Below are 16,498 nucleotides of genomic sequence, written 5' to 3' on the forward strand. Positions count from 1 at the left end.
CAAGAGCCAGTGCTTGTTTTCTTCATGTTTTGCTGAAGCACAAATAACATTTATTTCATATAAATATATGACTCTATGAAAAAATAGAAAAAAATTACTATAATCTTGGTCACTGTCCAGCAGGAACATATTTCACAGTTTATAAAGTCAGAGGCCAGATCCTCTGTTAAAATCTATTCTCTCAGTCTGATTCTAGGACACTTTCAAACCTAGGACATTCCTTGTTCTACAAACAAAGCATTTTAGAGATGATTTAAAGATGCCGGTGATGATTATCTAACTCTTATCTAGGAATAAAAGCTATTGAAATGAGCTAGAATTCGACACCTAGAATACAACTGCATTGATATACAAACATGGTATAAATTACTTGCCAGGTAGCAAAAAGAGATCAGATTTTATCTACAACAGTTTCCATCAGTTAAGAAATTCATGTTCTTTTTTGATGCATAAAAAGAGAAACAGCTTAGTGTTCTTCTCCTGATGCAAGAGTGAAAAAATGCACAGCATCCCGGGTCTGAGAGGGCACCACCCCTGCCAGGCACGCAGCTACTTGGCGTAAGCAGACTGCAGCGTCCCCAGCATTTTGTCCCAGTGTGTGAAGGAAGGTGCGAAGTTGCAGTTAAAGCGGGAGGGATGCAGGTCGTGGTGCGCTCCGCCCCCATACCACCCGACAGGCACCAGTCTGTGCGTGGACCAGGGGAAGTCGTAGCCCGAGTGGTCCTCCACGGACAGCCAGATGTTGATCACGTGGAACACCAGGACGGTGAGCGGGTGGCACCCGAGCAGCACCACGTTCACCATGTCGAACAAGCCCAGGGAAAACGGCTCCCACACGCTCATGTCCTGCGTGGCCAGCGCGAAAGAGGACACGTTCTGGTGGTGCACCTTGTGGAAGGTGCGGTACAGCCAGGGCACCTAGTGGCGCAGCAGGTGCCACACGAAGAGCTCAGCGTCTAAGAGCAGCAGGCAGACCAGGACGTGGCGCGTCAGCTCCAGCACCGCGGGGGCGTCGGCGGGCAGGCTGGGGGGCTGCGGGCCCAGTGCAGCAGCGTCGCGGGCAGCACGAACACCGCGTGCTGGTAGAGCGTCTGACCCAGGCAAGGCAGCAGCTGCCGTGCCCACGGCGAGAAGTCGGGGTGGACCTTGTAGCGCCGCAGCGCGGGCACCCAGGGGCACAGGGCGTCCAGCAGCACGAATGGCAGACAGAAGCCCACGTAGGTGATGATGGAGTGGACATCACCATCCCAGGGTCCACAGAATGGAGGAATAAAATATGAATTAGAGTGACCTTACTGACGTTCTACTATAAAACTATTGTGACTAGTAATTAAAGAAATTGTAGCTTTGAGGTGGAGAAATTGGCCACAGTAGAGGCTAATGGCAGGGAGAGGGAAGAAGAGATGCGATGTGGGGGCATTTTTGTGACTTTCAGCTGTCCTAAATGACATTGCAGGGTCTGATGCTGGACTTTATATATCCTGTCATAACCCACTGAATGTATTGGGGGAGAGTGTGAACTACAAGGTAAACTATTATCTATGTGGTGCAGCAGTGCTCCAGGATGTGTTCACCGAGTGCGATGAGTGTGCCACAATGATGGAGGAGGTTGTTGTGTGGGAGGAGTGGGGTGGGGGTGTGGGAACCTCTTACATTTTTATTGTCACATTTTTTGTGATCTATGTATCTTAAAAAATAAAAATAAAAAAATAAATGCCCATTAAAAAATATGACCAGGAAGAAGGGCAACTGCAGGAAGGTGTCTTGGCTTCTCAAGTGCTCCCAGAGGGGCTGCAGGAACAGCTGGCGCAAGCCGCGGACGACATGGACATCGGAGCTGTTCCAGTGGCTCATGGTGGGTCCCGGCCAGGCTGTGCCTGCCCACAGGACCCCCTGGCTTTTCTTGGGACATGCAGCCTGGCCCCGAGTGCTGGCAGCTGCATTTTCACTTCCTGTCCTGGCTGTGCAGAGCTGGGATGAGCAGGTAACTCCCCAAAGAAGCTTGGCTATAAACACGTACACCTGAAGGTGCCTGAATGGGCTTTTACGTATGCACGCTAACTTTCATATGCAGGCAATTTGCATTTTCTGTCCTTTTCAACTGACATACAATTCCATATAATACACAGCCTCTTCAGTGTAGAGTTGCCCTCAGTTTTGTTGTTGTTTCTTTTAAGATTTTTTCCCTGAATCGGTCCCCCACTCTCTGCTCTCTGTGTCCGTTCACTGTGTGTTCTGTGTCCCCTTGCATCTCAGCAGCACCTGGAATCTGTGTCTCATTTTGTTGTGTCATCTTGCTGCATCAGCTCTACGTGTGTTCAGCGCCATTCTTGGGCAGGCAGACATTTTCCGTGCTGGGCGGCTCACCTTGCAGGGTGCACTCCTTGCGCGTGGGGCTCCCTTACGCAGGAGACACCCCTGCATGGCAGGGCACTCCTTGTGTGCATCAGCACTGAGCGTGGGACAGCTCCGCACAGGTCAGGAGCCCTGGGTTTGAACCCTGCACTATCCATGTGGTAGGTGGAAGCTCTATTAGTTGAGCCAAACCACTTCCCTTGCCCTCAGTTTTGAGCGCTCAATTCACCTGTGTCATCACCACCCCAAGCAAGAGAGACTATTTCCACCACCACCAGAAAGTGCCCCTTTGGCAACCAATGAAGAATTACTTGTACTTTTTCTTAAACGAGTGCGTGTAACTGCACGTGTGTTTTCATAAAGACGCAAACATGACTGCGTTTTGGGGGAAAAAAAACAAAAAACTTTTAAAAGCGACGTACCTTCTGTATTTCGGATCTTTTCTGCTCTACGCAGCCTTAACTGTAGCTCCAAGCGAAGACCAGCGGCGAAACTCGCCTTCCGCAGAAGGATCCGGGTCCCCCGGCCGCCCATGGGGCAATCAGCGCAGGAAATGGGACAGGACCAGGGGCCGGCCGGTCTCAGCGTCTCCGAGACGGCCTTTCCCGCCCTGGTCGCCGCAAACTCGAGAACCCCGGCGCTCAGACTCGAAGGGTGGGTCCCGCAGCCCGAGCCGGAGAGTCGACCCTCCGTTGCGCCCCCCGGGCGCACACGAGCAGCTGCGGGAATCCCGGGGCACAGAGACCCTGGAAAGCGGCCCCGGCTGCAGAGCTTCCTTTTAAAGTAAAAAAAGTAGTAATAAATAAAATAAAAATGTTTAATTCGGTTTAACACACAGAGTCGGTGCTGGTCTGGGTAAAAAGCCACTGCATTTCAGGCTGGGGTGTAAGCAATGAAATCAGCAAACCGCCCACTTTGTTCCTCCAGAGAATGATGCGGGCGGTCCTGACGCTTCCCAGGAGGCTGGTGAAGGAGCAGATGATGTCGCGCTACCCTGACCTTCCCGTGGCAGGCTTCGCGGCGCCACCCTGCCCCGTGCCCTCCAGCCCCTTCCTCAAAACCTCGACCCAGAGAACCCGCTGTGGGGCCGCCCTCATCCTCTCTCTTTTACGCCCCCGAACTGGGCGACACTGAGAACACGGAGGTTGATACTGGAGACCCCGGGATCAGCATAAACAAGCCCCGCGTTTGACCGCGTGGCTGACAGGGGACGCACAGGGCGCTTAGAGAATAGAGGCTTGGGACAAAACTTTGGAGCCAGCGACCACTCCCAGTCTCAGCTTTGCCTCTTCTGTCTCTGCGTGTGGCCAGCGCTTCACTCCTTCCAAGCTCTGGTTTTCTTATCCCTCTAAATGGGAGTAGTAGTAGAAGCCATTTCATGAGGCTGTCGTGAGCATTAAATGGGAAAAAATATTATAGCAAAGCCAGCAGGTAATGTCTGCCTATTAGGTGCCAGGCGCTAGCTAAGAGCTGTACCTGAAGCGATTTTATTTACTCCTCTGGAGAGCTGGGTTCCCCACCCTGCCAAGAAGTACGTGTTATTCTTATCACTGAGTTTACAAAAGTGAAATTATAGTGCCTGGCACTTGGTAAACACACAAAATAAGATACATATATAAATTTGTACTCCTCAGTTTTTCAAAAAATAACTGAGGAAGTTTGTAATTAAAATCAATATTATGTAAAAAGAAATATAGAGTCATACTGTATGAGGAAAGAATAATTAAACAATGAACATATAGGCCAATATATAGGCCTGGAAACATATGATAGCATAATTCATAACATAATTTTTAATATGTAGGATACATAAATATATACAAATTCACACACAGACATATAGGCCAAGTTATAAATCAGAACTTCTCAGTTGGTATGCGGGCACCACTGGTAGAGTACACAGATAGTCCTTAGATGCCAATTCCCCACAGTCCTGAGACAGTAGTCTCTGGACCTACAGTAGCCCCCCCCCTTTTTTTTTTTTTGTCAACCCCAGGAACCAGGAATATTATCATATTCTGCTTGTGCCTGATGAGAAAATGCTCAGAAGTAGCTGTGAACTTCTTGACAGTCAATTCAAAAAAGGAATGAGGAAGGATTTTTCTAATGCTGTTATCTAGATGGTAATAAAAAAGACAGGTGCAATTCAGGCCTCTGGCCTCCCTACTCTTTCTTTTCTTCCAGTTAGACAACCTGTCCTTTCTAGGGTCCTCCAAGATACTGTTTCCACTTCACTTGTAAAAGTGGTAACCCAGGAATTTCTTTTTCTTGTAAAGATGGACCTGACCTTGAGCTGTGTGTGGCTCAGTCTTGGAGTGAAGAATGACTATAGGAGCTCATTTTTCAGAATTACAAAGGAATTCAACTCATAAATTATTCTAATTTTCCCACAAAGGAAATTAGGTCAACCCTCAAATTGCATTTCAGCACAGGCTGTCCTTTTTTTATGATTGTAATTATCATGGTTGGATGCTTTTCATTTCTTAGAGTGTTTTTTTTTTAATTCCAAATATATTTTATTTATTTATTTATTTTAATTTCTCTCCCCTTCTCCCCACCCCCTCAACTCCCCTCCCTGGTTGTCTGCTCTCTGTGTCCATTTGCTATGTATTCTTCTGTGTCGGCTTGTATTCTTGTCAGCGGCACCTGGAATCTGTATCTCTTTCTGATGCATCATCTTGCTGCTTTAGGTCTCCATGTGTGCAGTGCCACTCCTGGGGAGGCAGCACTTTTTTCATGCCGGGTGGCTCTCCTTACAGGGCGCACTCCTTGTGCGTGAGGCTCTCCTACGTGGAAGACACCCCTGTGTGGCAGGGCACTCCTTGTACACATCAGCACAGCACAGGCCAGCTCATTACACAGGTCAGGAGGCCCTGGGTTTGAACCATGGACCTCCCATGTGGGAGACAGATGCTGTATCCATTGGGCCAAATCTAGTTCCCATCTTACAGATATTTTATGTTGGTGGCTGGCAGGTTTCCTTAATATGGGCTTAGATATTAGATTTCCTGCCAGGACTGTTTCTGTGAGCCCCACCACCAACCAAACCATTCTTTTCCTTCTTTGGGCTTCCATCCTCTATCACTAAGCCTGTTAGAATAATCTCCAGGGGCTAATTGCATAAAGCCCTCTGTGCAGCAAGACGTAGAAGGCATGGCTTCAACCTGCTTTGTTCAGGTTCCCACCTCCTACCATGCAGGGCACTGAAGAACTGAAACCAGCTTCTCTGCCTTCCCTGCACAAGCAGACCACCAGGAGAGAAGTTTGTGTCCCATATACAAATGCTATCATTGCAGAGAAATGGATTTGTTAAAATCTGTCAATCATCGTCTCTACAACATGGAGGTTGCTGAAAAAGTAGGTAAAATATGTAGGGCAACCAAAATAAAGTCAATTTCTATTTAGTATTGACTCAATTGATGTCAGTTTTTTGAATTGGCAAACATTTTTTATTTGCACAAAATATATTTGATAACTTACTAGATGTTTAGGCCACTGGATGTTTATCTCTTATGACTTTCTGATACTGTACCAAGCATTATGCCTTGCCCATGATTCTTTAATAGATATTTGTAGACTCAATTGTAATTGTGATAAAGATCATGTTAAAAGATGCTGGCAGAAGTGAAAGTGGCTCAAGTGAATGGGCTTCCGTCTACCATATGAAGACGAAGACTTAGCTCAGGAAAGGCAAGATTCACAGTCAAAGAGAGAATAGAACACGGTCAGTTCCATGGTATCTCTACAGAAATTTGGGGTTGGAAACTGCATTTAGCTGGTACTTTACCAAATAAATTTTATCAAACTTTATTCCTATGAAAAACAGTAGGGGATGCTGATGAAGAACACAGGGTGTTAGCTCCCCTAAGGGACTCCTTATTGCCCCTATTGACCCAGATACTATGAACATTCAGTTTGAACACTTTCATATTTTTGACCCATCTATGCTAGGCTTCTGTTGAACTTGTTGCAACCATTATCACCCCCTTTAAAACAATTATAGCATATAGAAATCATTCCCAATTAAAAGGCATACCATTGCCTGTCAAGCAGAGATAAACACACATCTCACCTTCAAAGACAATGTTGCAAAGTTCACCACCTTAGGAAAAGGCTTGAAAAACTCTGAAAGCACACTGTAAAAGTGCAAACATTATTTTAGCACTACTAAAACCATCTGGCAGAGAAAGAGTTTTGCTTGCTTAATTTGGAATGGAACATGGAATCTATATCTTAGCACATTACAATGCATACTCTGAATGAATGTCTGACAAGTTTTTTAAAAAAAATCAGAATTTTATTACCTGATGCTTCCTTTCAGGAGTCACAACAGACCAGGGTTATTTACTTTCATTTTTCTAAATCTCTCCATATATTAAAAAATAAATTTCCAAGAGTTAAAAATACAGTATATTTTAAAAGTTTATATTGAATTAAATTAACACCTTTAATCTCCACAGACACAAAATAATCTTATTTGGAGATCATTTCAACAACCTAAATTTTAGACCTTTTTATTTTGAAGTCTGGGTTAATGCCTTCTTCATTTGCCACCCACCTACCCATGCCTGTGGTTTTGACCATTTGTTCACCTTCTAGGCAAAATTTTGTTTTCATATGTCACATTTGGGAGAGAGCTATCCTTTGGGAATTTCTTCAGGCATTACTCATTAGACAAGAATTAGTCACCATCCTAGACGGACATAACAACTGACCCAGCTGATCTTATCAGTCTCAAACTACCAACTGGCTCCCAAAGCAGCCAAGTTCCTTCCCTGAGGAGAGCTTCCCTAAGAAATGAAGTCACAGGTGCTGGGGAAATTGTGCAAGCCGAGCCAAGCCTGCCCTCTTGTGGCAACAGAAAAAATGACTTTTCCTTCTCAAATGTGACATTTGGTGGCTCTTCTTTTCCCCATGTCTTAGAGAAGAACTCCAAGTTGACAGAATAACTAGTCCTTTCCTTGCTCTGAAGATCTGTGGGGGAACACTGAGTTTTGTTCAACGGAATACACATCAAAGCCAGTTGAAAACAGAGTCAGATCCCTACCAACCTGTCCCAGGTCTTACAGGCAAACTGCAACTGTGTCATGGGTAAGCAGCCTCTAGAAAAGCCAAATGTGCCACATGGCCCTACTAGTAAGAACCCATGTGCAACATCCCCACCTTTAGACTGGTCCACACACTGAAGGAATCCCCAGAGAAAAGTTTGGAAAAGTGGCAAAGAGCAAAACAGTTAAGTGGACAGCAGTCCCTACTCATTCTTCAGCTTATGGTCTGGTGTGTGAGAGCTTTACTGACCACAAAAGGTACCCACTCACTGTCTCTTCCTCCTCAGCCCTAAGAATCCTGCATGTGCCTGGCCAAGCCAGTTTGTCTTCATTCAAGCAGAAAGAAGAGCTCACTGGGGACATATGGCCAGTGGGAGAGGGGGGCACCCTCCCGCAGACGCACACCCTTTGCTTCTAGTACATTTTTACTCCTTCCTCTGAGTCTAACAAAAATCGCTGATACCCCGTCACTCCTTACACTTTCCCAGCTGTTACTTCAGCACCTAATGTTCCTTAGCTACATGAAGAAGTCCACTCATTCTTCATTCATTTGGTCTATCTACATATACCTAGTGAGACTCACTATATTCCAGGCCCTGGGCTAGATTCTGGGTAGGCAGAGACAGGTAAGGTGTAGCCTCTTTCCTCAAACTCACACCCTAGGGGGAGAGATCTTACTGGGGCGCCAAGTCTATGTTCCAGGGGCCCATTCAAGAGATCTACCTCTCCTGACTTTGGTTGCTGTGGCAGTTTAGTATTGTTTATGAATTCCAAAAATAGATATTGGATGGTGTTTGTAAACTCTCTGTTCCTCTGGCCATATTAGATTGTATTAGATTCAGAGGTTTCACTTTTACCTTATTAAATCAAGATTAGGGCTTCTATTTGATCACATCATTAGGGCATGTAGGGTTGAGTCCCCACACCCTTGGTGGGGTCAAAACAGACTCTCACATGGAAGGAAATACATGGAGAAGAACACAGAAGCAGATACGCAGGAAGAGAGAGTGCTCTGTAGACATGGCCCTGGGAAGAGAGATGAGCTTGATAGCCTACAGCTGAGCCTGGAAAGAAATGAGTCCCAGGGAGAGTGATCGGTCTTCTGCCAGCCTACAGCGGAGATTGGAAGAAGCTGGGACCATGGAGCCTTAAGAGAAAAGAGGAAGGCTCCACTCTAGCAGACATTGTCCACCACGTTACATTTACAGATGGCAACAGACTTTGGGGGAGAAAGTACCTCTTAATGGTACCTTGAGTCAGACTCTTTAGGGCCTGGTAACTGTAAGTGTCTATGCCAAATAAATACCCTTCCTAAAAGCCAACAGATTAATGGTATTTTGCATCAGCACCTCTTTAGCTGACTACCACAGTTGCCTCATCTCTACAGAGAAGAAGATGGACAAACACTACTCAAATCCATACTCCTAACTACAGGCCTCAAGCTACCTGCACAGGGTTTGAGGGCTGCCAAGTCTCCACCCACAGCATCACTAATGTGGTGCCCGCAGGATAACTTATGAATCTTGTGTTTCCAAACATCTCTAACCCTCGTTATTCTTGAGACTGTGGTCTCCTCCCCAAAAGAGAGGAACAGATGTTCATGAGCAGTAGCAGCAAGATTTACAATGAGTAAGGATTGGGAAAAGATGAGAAGGAAGATTTAAGTAGAGCCAAAAAAACAAACCACATACACACATTTCTTCAGGCCTGAGGCTCACTGAGTTTTATTGAAACCTTTAAATAAGACTCTTAAATGTTACAAAATAGTAGTATTCTGCTTGCATATAATAATGAATACTAAATTCTGATATGGTAGCTCAGGTAACTCTATTACAAAGACATCTGTCCACCTGAGAGTACTGTAAGGAAACATTGCATGAAAAGTATGTGAATATTGGCTTCCTGGCATAGGGATGCAAATCAGGACAAGAAATATGAACACACAACTACAAAAAGAAAATAAGTCCCTGAATCTTGGTGTGAAAACAGTCATGGTCACATTTCTTTTGTGTAAAATTAAACTTGGACGCTCTTCTCATGGGCAGCCACAGGGTTTCTACACCATGACATCATTACTGAGATAGAGCAGCTGGTTAAAAGAAAACCAGCTGATAATCAGTGATAAAGTCTCTCTATGGGATTCAGTGCAATTAGTTTTTAAAGATTTCAGCAAATTATTTTGCTTGGCCTGTGCCATTTAACCATTTACTAACTCACAGCTATAGCGGGTAAGTTTGATAAATAAAATTCATCATGGGATCTTTGTGACTGGCAGAGCTGGGATTTCACTGGATTTAACTCTGTACCTACTGAATAAGCATGAAAAAAGTATCACTTAGGTGCATAAATATAAATCCTCAGATGGGAAAGGAAGGAGATGAAAGCTAGACACTTTTACACTGAGATTTTCTCAAGTTATTTATTAATGAGCATCAGTTTAAAAAGTCAAACACATGTTAATTTGCTTTGGATGGAAGTAAAAAGCTAATACAATACATTTTAAATTGGAAGGATAAACAGAATGATTATAAGTATCTTTTCACAAAGACTTAAAGAACAACACTATAGTTGCAACATTAATTCCTTAATCAGCTGATGATTTCAATTAAACAAAAACCAAAAATAGCTAGTGAGTTTCTAATCCTCATTGGAGAAAATTAGGCATCTTCAAAGTCTCACAATTACCTTGAATATAAAAACAAAAAGACCTGGGAAAGAACTCTACATCTTTTAATTCTGGCTTTCATATTCCCTCATGAGATGAATAATTTCATTATACAACCTCCAAGGGGCATCCAAGCCCCAGACAAAGTTGAGATGCTCCCTTTCAGGAATAGTCTTGTGGTACACCAAGCGGGTGATCTGGGTCAGTAAGACATTGACATCATTGATGTCTGCAAACACGTCATGTCCCCCATTCCAGACTGCAGTCGGCACCAGCATGTCTTTCACATTTTAAGTGGTAGGGTAACTCTACAACTTAAAAAAAGAAACAGAGAGACTTATTATTTTTTAAAATTTTCAAATCACAAAGCACAGTCTCCATTAAACATGTAGTCAGTTTGATGGAAGAAGAAAAGAGTAACTTTTAAAAATCACTATCAGATTACCTTTTCAATTACCATTACCAGAACAATCAAAAAACCCAAACCCACAGTGAAGGATAAAGACTGCTAGTTATTGAGTTGCTACCATATGCCACATGGGGCACCATGACAGGGGCCAGGTCCCCTGTGAGACGCACAGCTCTCCCCATTTACCAGATGCAGGTAGAGGAACCAAGGGCTTGTGAAGGTGCTTTGGAGTTATAGCCTCCCATGGTCTCCCTCGGGGATGGAAGGCAGGCTGTAAAAATTCTCTAAACATCAGGTTCCTCATCTCTACATCTGAGATCATCACACCGATTGTACAGGAGGCAGGGGAAATGCACCACACATTCAGCACTCAAAAATGGTAATTTTACCTGTGTGTGGAAAAGGAGGCCTAGACAATGTAATGAGGCCAAGGCCCCAGAGCCAGCAGGTCACAACCCTAGGATGGTCTGACTGCTAAGTCCGTGTCTGGAGTATGATGAAATGACACGTCACAGTGGAGATTCGTATTTACTGCCCACGACAGAGCAAGGAGGAAAGGCCCATCCCACAACACCCACCACAGGGCTTGTGTTGTTTTGGAATCGAATGAGGAAACACAAACGCATTCCTGTCTAACTCTCCCAAATACTTCCCATAGTAATGACCCCCACCAGAACCCAGCAACCCAGGCTGGCTTCCTCGATGAGGTTTCAGGGCCCATTTTATTCTGAAGACTTTGAAGAGTTTACCTGGTTGTAGTGGAAATAATTGTTGGCACTGCTTCCCCAGTCAAAGGCTTGAAATTTGTGGGATTTAATAGTCTAAAAGGAAGACAGTTTGGGAAAAAGTTATCTGATGCTGAAGGTTGAGATAACGTCAGAGGTTGCTGGACTTAGTCACAGCCTCGAAAATCAATTTTATACAGATAACCACATTTACTCTTTATTTCCAAACTGTAATTTAAAATTAAATAACTTTTTTTTCCTTTCCTTTAAAATTAAATAACTTTTTTTCCTTTCCTTTACTAAATGACTCAATTTCTCATAGTATAATTGGAGAGTAGCTATAACAGGACACAGAAAGCAGGTGCAAACATGTGCTTTGAATTATACTCGATCAATAGTTGCTTCCATTGGATGAACTTTTGATGATGTTTTTTGCTTAAATTCTAGTCAAACTTTTTCAGAGAATAACAGTTTTATTTGGGAAAAAAAATATTTAGATACAAAACCATCATGTGGTCTATATACCCATCCTACTTGTCTAGTAATGCTATTTTCCTTATTTATCAATAATGTAACACTTTTTCTATTTTGAGTACCCAGAGCCGGTGTAATCACCAAATTGTACTGCAGGTCAGTACAACTTCCACCTTGTTGGGGAGACTAAAGCCATGGGTTGATATCTTATTAAACATATGTATATGGACAAGAGTCCGACATAAAACTTTTAACAAAAAGGCACTTATTTTTAAAATTTGGAATAATGCAAAGCCATAGTTCCCCCAAACTCTCAAGTTAAAAATATGTCAAGAATTAAACCCATGACTGGCATTCCTAATGAATTGGAAACTATGTGTAATCTTCGGCCACATGATGCACCACATTAACTGGAACAAAGAGAGCCAACCATGCTTTTGATGTATGTGAAGTTTCAGTCCTTATCAATTGCATAAAATTCTACTGTTTGATATAATAAAAGGTAGTGCCATTAGATACCACAGAGGATTGCAAAAGGGGAAATTTTAGCATCTGCTTTTCTCATTTCAAATGACAGATATTAAACATATGTGGCACATTTAATGATCAGAACAAAATATGGATTTACAGCACCTCTTAGGACAACTATTCCCTCTGCAATTATCAGTGAAAATATTTCAATGTGAGTTGCTCTGCAGCTGTACTCAGACATGAATTTTTTTACCACTTGGTCAAATCCATATTTCAGCATTTATATAAAGTTGTGTATGAATGTAAAAGAAAAACTTGCCTAAAACTCAGGCTAAATTTCTTAGCTTGAAATTTGTAGTGAGAGTCACTTTCATACGTCAAAACTATCCACTTGAAAAGGCACCTCAGAAGGAGGGAAATATGGAAAAGTTTGTTTATAGGAACAAAAACATGGAAATGAGCTAAAGTTCTTTAACAGATATTTGGTTAATTGCATTATGTTACAACAATATGCCTAAACAGCATGCCATGTCATAATAATAAATATAAATGTAAGACAGAAACAGAAAACTGTTTCTACAGAATGTTTATAAATAATATTAAGAGGGAAATAGTCAGAAATTGAAACACAATAGGTACTATGGTTACACTTATGTAATAACATGTGGCTGAAGGGCAGGAGGAAATAATCGTAATATTAGGTTACACAGTTTTAACGTGACATTTAGAAAGTTATTTTTAAGTCTCAATTGCTAATAAAAATGTAAATAGTATATTTATAGTACAATATATATCAAAGTCTTAAAAATAGTCTTAAAAAAAGTCCAACAGTCTGACCACTAAGTCTCCTTCTTCAAGTGTATCCTAAGAAAAACAATCTGCCTGATGTATAAAGACATATCTATAATACAATATAACACAATATATTCCCAGGATGGTTTGATATTGCAAAGAGACTATAATGAAGAAGAGATGGTGGGGGAGTAAGTAAGAGGAGCAGGAGGAGGTGAGGGAGGAGGGAGGAGGAAGAGGAAGAGTAGAAAAAAATTCATGCAATGGAAAACTTTATCTGCATTAGGAATATTTTAAAAATTTAGTTTAGACCTGGACATACTCACCCCCCAGTGTCCACTCTTGTTTTCCTGCTTTCAGTACTAGAACCACTCAGGTGTTCACTGAACACCTGGCCACCCAGGTAGAAAGCACACCTCACACCCCCCTCACAACCAGGCATGGCCATCTGGCTCACTTCTGAGCTACCTCCTAAATGTCAAGCCCCTTGCCCTTCCTTGCTCCCCACTTACTGTGGGCTGGAACAGACATGGAGATGACCCAGCTTCACCCAGGCAGTGGAGGACAGCACCAGGGGTGGCAGAGCTACAGGGTGGAGTACACTGGTCCCTGCATGACTTTGCAGCACACACCCACACCCCTCCACCACCACCCCATACCACTGATCTCGGTATTACGAGAAAGAAATTGCTTCAGTGGCTGTATTTCTGTGTCTCTGATACAGCAACTCAGCCTGTATCTAACAAATACAATGCTATTTCATTCAAGAAAAAGGAATGTTAGAGAAAGTATGTATCCTCTAATCCTACTTTAGTAATGAAAAGGAATGTTACAGAAAGTGCATGTCCTAGGATCCTACTTTAGTAATGGGAATGATTATACCAATCAATTATAAGATTATACCAAAATACTACTAGTGCCTACCCCTGGGTGGTACACACACAGGTAGTTTTTCTTCATTGAACTCACATTTTTTCTAAAATATTATAATGCCCATACATTATATTAAATGTCCTTTTTATAATGTTTTAAGAAATATTTCTCAGCAAGTCTTTTTTTTAAGCATTAGGTTGCAAACAACGGAGTATATCAGAGTCATCTGGGGGTACTTATTAAAAATGCAGCTCCCAGGGACACACACCCTAGGAAATCTGAGTTTCAACAGATCTTGAGGAGGGCCCAAGGGTCTGCATTTTCACCTGCACCCGGAGTATTTCTGACCAACAATAAAGATGTACTAGAACCAGCCTTCATATAGGAATGAGCACCTGGGCTTCGGGCAGGGCTCCAAGAGGGCCAGAGAGAGAAACGAGAGTCTCAGCTCTGGGGCTCTTTGGAATTTGTCAGACTCTAATGGGAATAATATATGTAAACTAAATTTAACAGCCAAGTAAAGATGTAGGTTCCACAAATGAATAACTGAATGTTAATTAATCAAGCAAAAAGCAAACTTCTAAATATACTGTGAATAAAATGGCCTTTGAAGTCACCTCCCAACTCATACCACAGGAACCTCCAAAATCCACACCTGACTTGGGGCTCTCAGTCGCCAACACCCAGGCCCCGCCCACCTTCAGCAGCCACTCCCAGCAGGCACTGGGGCTGCCTCCTGGAGCAGCCTGACCAAGGGGTCTCAGACAGACAGGGTGGCAGCCTCTGGACAACAGCCCAGAGGAGGCAGGATCAAGGAAAGGGTCCTGTGAAGTCACTCTGCCAAGCAGCTATTTCCCTGACAAAGAGATGACACAGAAGGCACAAGGGGCAAGGGCAAGGCTGCCTTCTGCAGGTGTGGAGAAGAGCCTGTGACCACCCCTATCGAGAGGAAAATTCCACAGCCCTCTAACCACATATATCTCGCTTCTGTAACAAGCTTGCTCAACTGTAAAACCTTATCTCAGAGCCTCCTCCTGTAGAAAATCTTGTCAGCCCCTGCCAAAAGACCAACCTGACCCAGACCCTTGTAAATAACAAGAACTCTCCAACCACTTGTCACCCCTGATAGAATCCCCAGCACTTAATTAACCGCAAATACTTGCTTCTGTACACGCTTGCTTGCTGAGCTATTGCCCCCTTCAAACCTAAAGGCCCGTATAAACAAACTTACCCCACAGCCTGGGGCTGCTCTCTCCTCTGGGTAGGATGAGACAGTCACCGTGTGCCTAATAAAGCTCTCAATTGGAACTTTATTCAGAGTCTGAGTCTGGTCATTATCACTGGTCTATAACACAGGGAGTTCGGGCTTTGGAAATGGATATGAAAGAAATTCCACAGTAAGTAAAGCTTAAAGTCACAAAGTCACAAGAGGGCCAGAGAGTAGTGCTGGGGAACTCAGCCTGCAACCCTGACTCCAGTCAGCTGCCACATAAAAGGGGCCAGAACAAGAGCAGGGCTCCTGAAAGCTAAGGGGTGGTCATGGGTACTTTGCCAAGGACCTGAGAATTGGGCACTTGCAAAAGCCACTGAGCTAGAGCACAGCCCAGCCTGCACCTTCAGTCAGCTGAGTCACCCTCCACACATCCTTAGGAGTGCACTAACTGCTGAGGTGATAGAATTTCACCCTTTCTGGCAAAAAGTCCTTTAGGGAAGAGAGGGGAAAGGTTCAGAAAAGGTAGAGGAAAAAAGATTAAAAAAAAGAGAAATAAAATATCACAACTGCACATACACAAAAAGGTAGGAGAATTTGGGTGGTAGGTCTAGAAGGAAAACAAGTGACTGTAAACAGACATGTGACTAGGAGAAAAGCAGGAGCCTGAATGAATGTGTGAATGTGAGGATTTTTGAAGGGTCCAGGACACCGTAAAAGGTGAAAGTGCTGTGCAGCATGTACTGCACTACTTTCCATTGCAGGTGCCCCTGGGCTAAACCTCAGCAATCTGTCACTGAGTCACTGACATCTGAATTGTGGCCGACCTTCATAACAAGGTGCTGAAGCCTCACACTGCCCTTTCTGGTTCCTGAGTCCCAGGGAGACTCTAAGAACAAGACACCCAGGGGAGGATATTTCTAAGGCCAATGAGTTCCCTAAAGTGCTATCACATGGCAAAGGTTCCCCAATCTGATGAAGCAGAAGAAGCTGTTAGTTCATTTCTTAAAATACAGATTTTCACTGCTAGGCAAACAAAGGGAGTGACAACTGATAGGTTAATAATAATAGGCTTAAGTTGTCTATCTGCTGATCTTCCAGGCATATTATGCTTACAAGATAAATACTGAAATAGAAGCTTCTATCTCCAAAGCTGCTCTAAAATCATGCTTTGTGAAGCAACAAGGAAATTAAATAAATCTGGGACTCAATGAATAGCAGAAGACTGAAGAGAAGGGAAGAGAAAGGAAAAGAAATGAGTAAACACAATTACTGTTTGGTGAACCCATGGCATGGTGTAGTATGCTCCAGAGAGGACAGCAAAAGCCAGACTAACTCAGTGAGGAATCCAGGACTCTGGGGAAGGAAATCAGCTCATACTTGTAAGCAGACTGTCCTTCTACTTGGAAAACATTTGCAGAGAGGTACTGCATGGAATGCGCAGAACTTTCTAGCAATGATGCTACACAAACCCCA

The 16,498-nt window shown here is 43.5% G+C and overlaps 2 pseudogenes; both read right to left on the reverse strand.

Annotated features, from left to right (window-relative positions):
• Positions 1-516: 516 nt before the first annotated feature.
• LOC101441531 (cholesterol 25-hydroxylase-like) lies at positions 517-2,889 on the reverse strand (annotated as a pseudogene).
• A 6,949-nt stretch (positions 2,890-9,838) lies between these two features.
• LOC101441984 (lysosomal acid lipase/cholesteryl ester hydrolase-like) overlaps positions 9,839-16,498 on the reverse strand; it is a 39,192-nt pseudogene continuing 32,532 nt past the window's right edge.

This window comes from Dasypus novemcinctus, chromosome 6 (assembly GCF_030445035.2).
Source record: "Dasypus novemcinctus isolate mDasNov1 chromosome 6, mDasNov1.1.hap2, whole genome shotgun sequence".
Classification (NCBI taxonomy): Eukaryota; Metazoa; Chordata; class Mammalia; order Cingulata; family Dasypodidae; genus Dasypus; species Dasypus novemcinctus.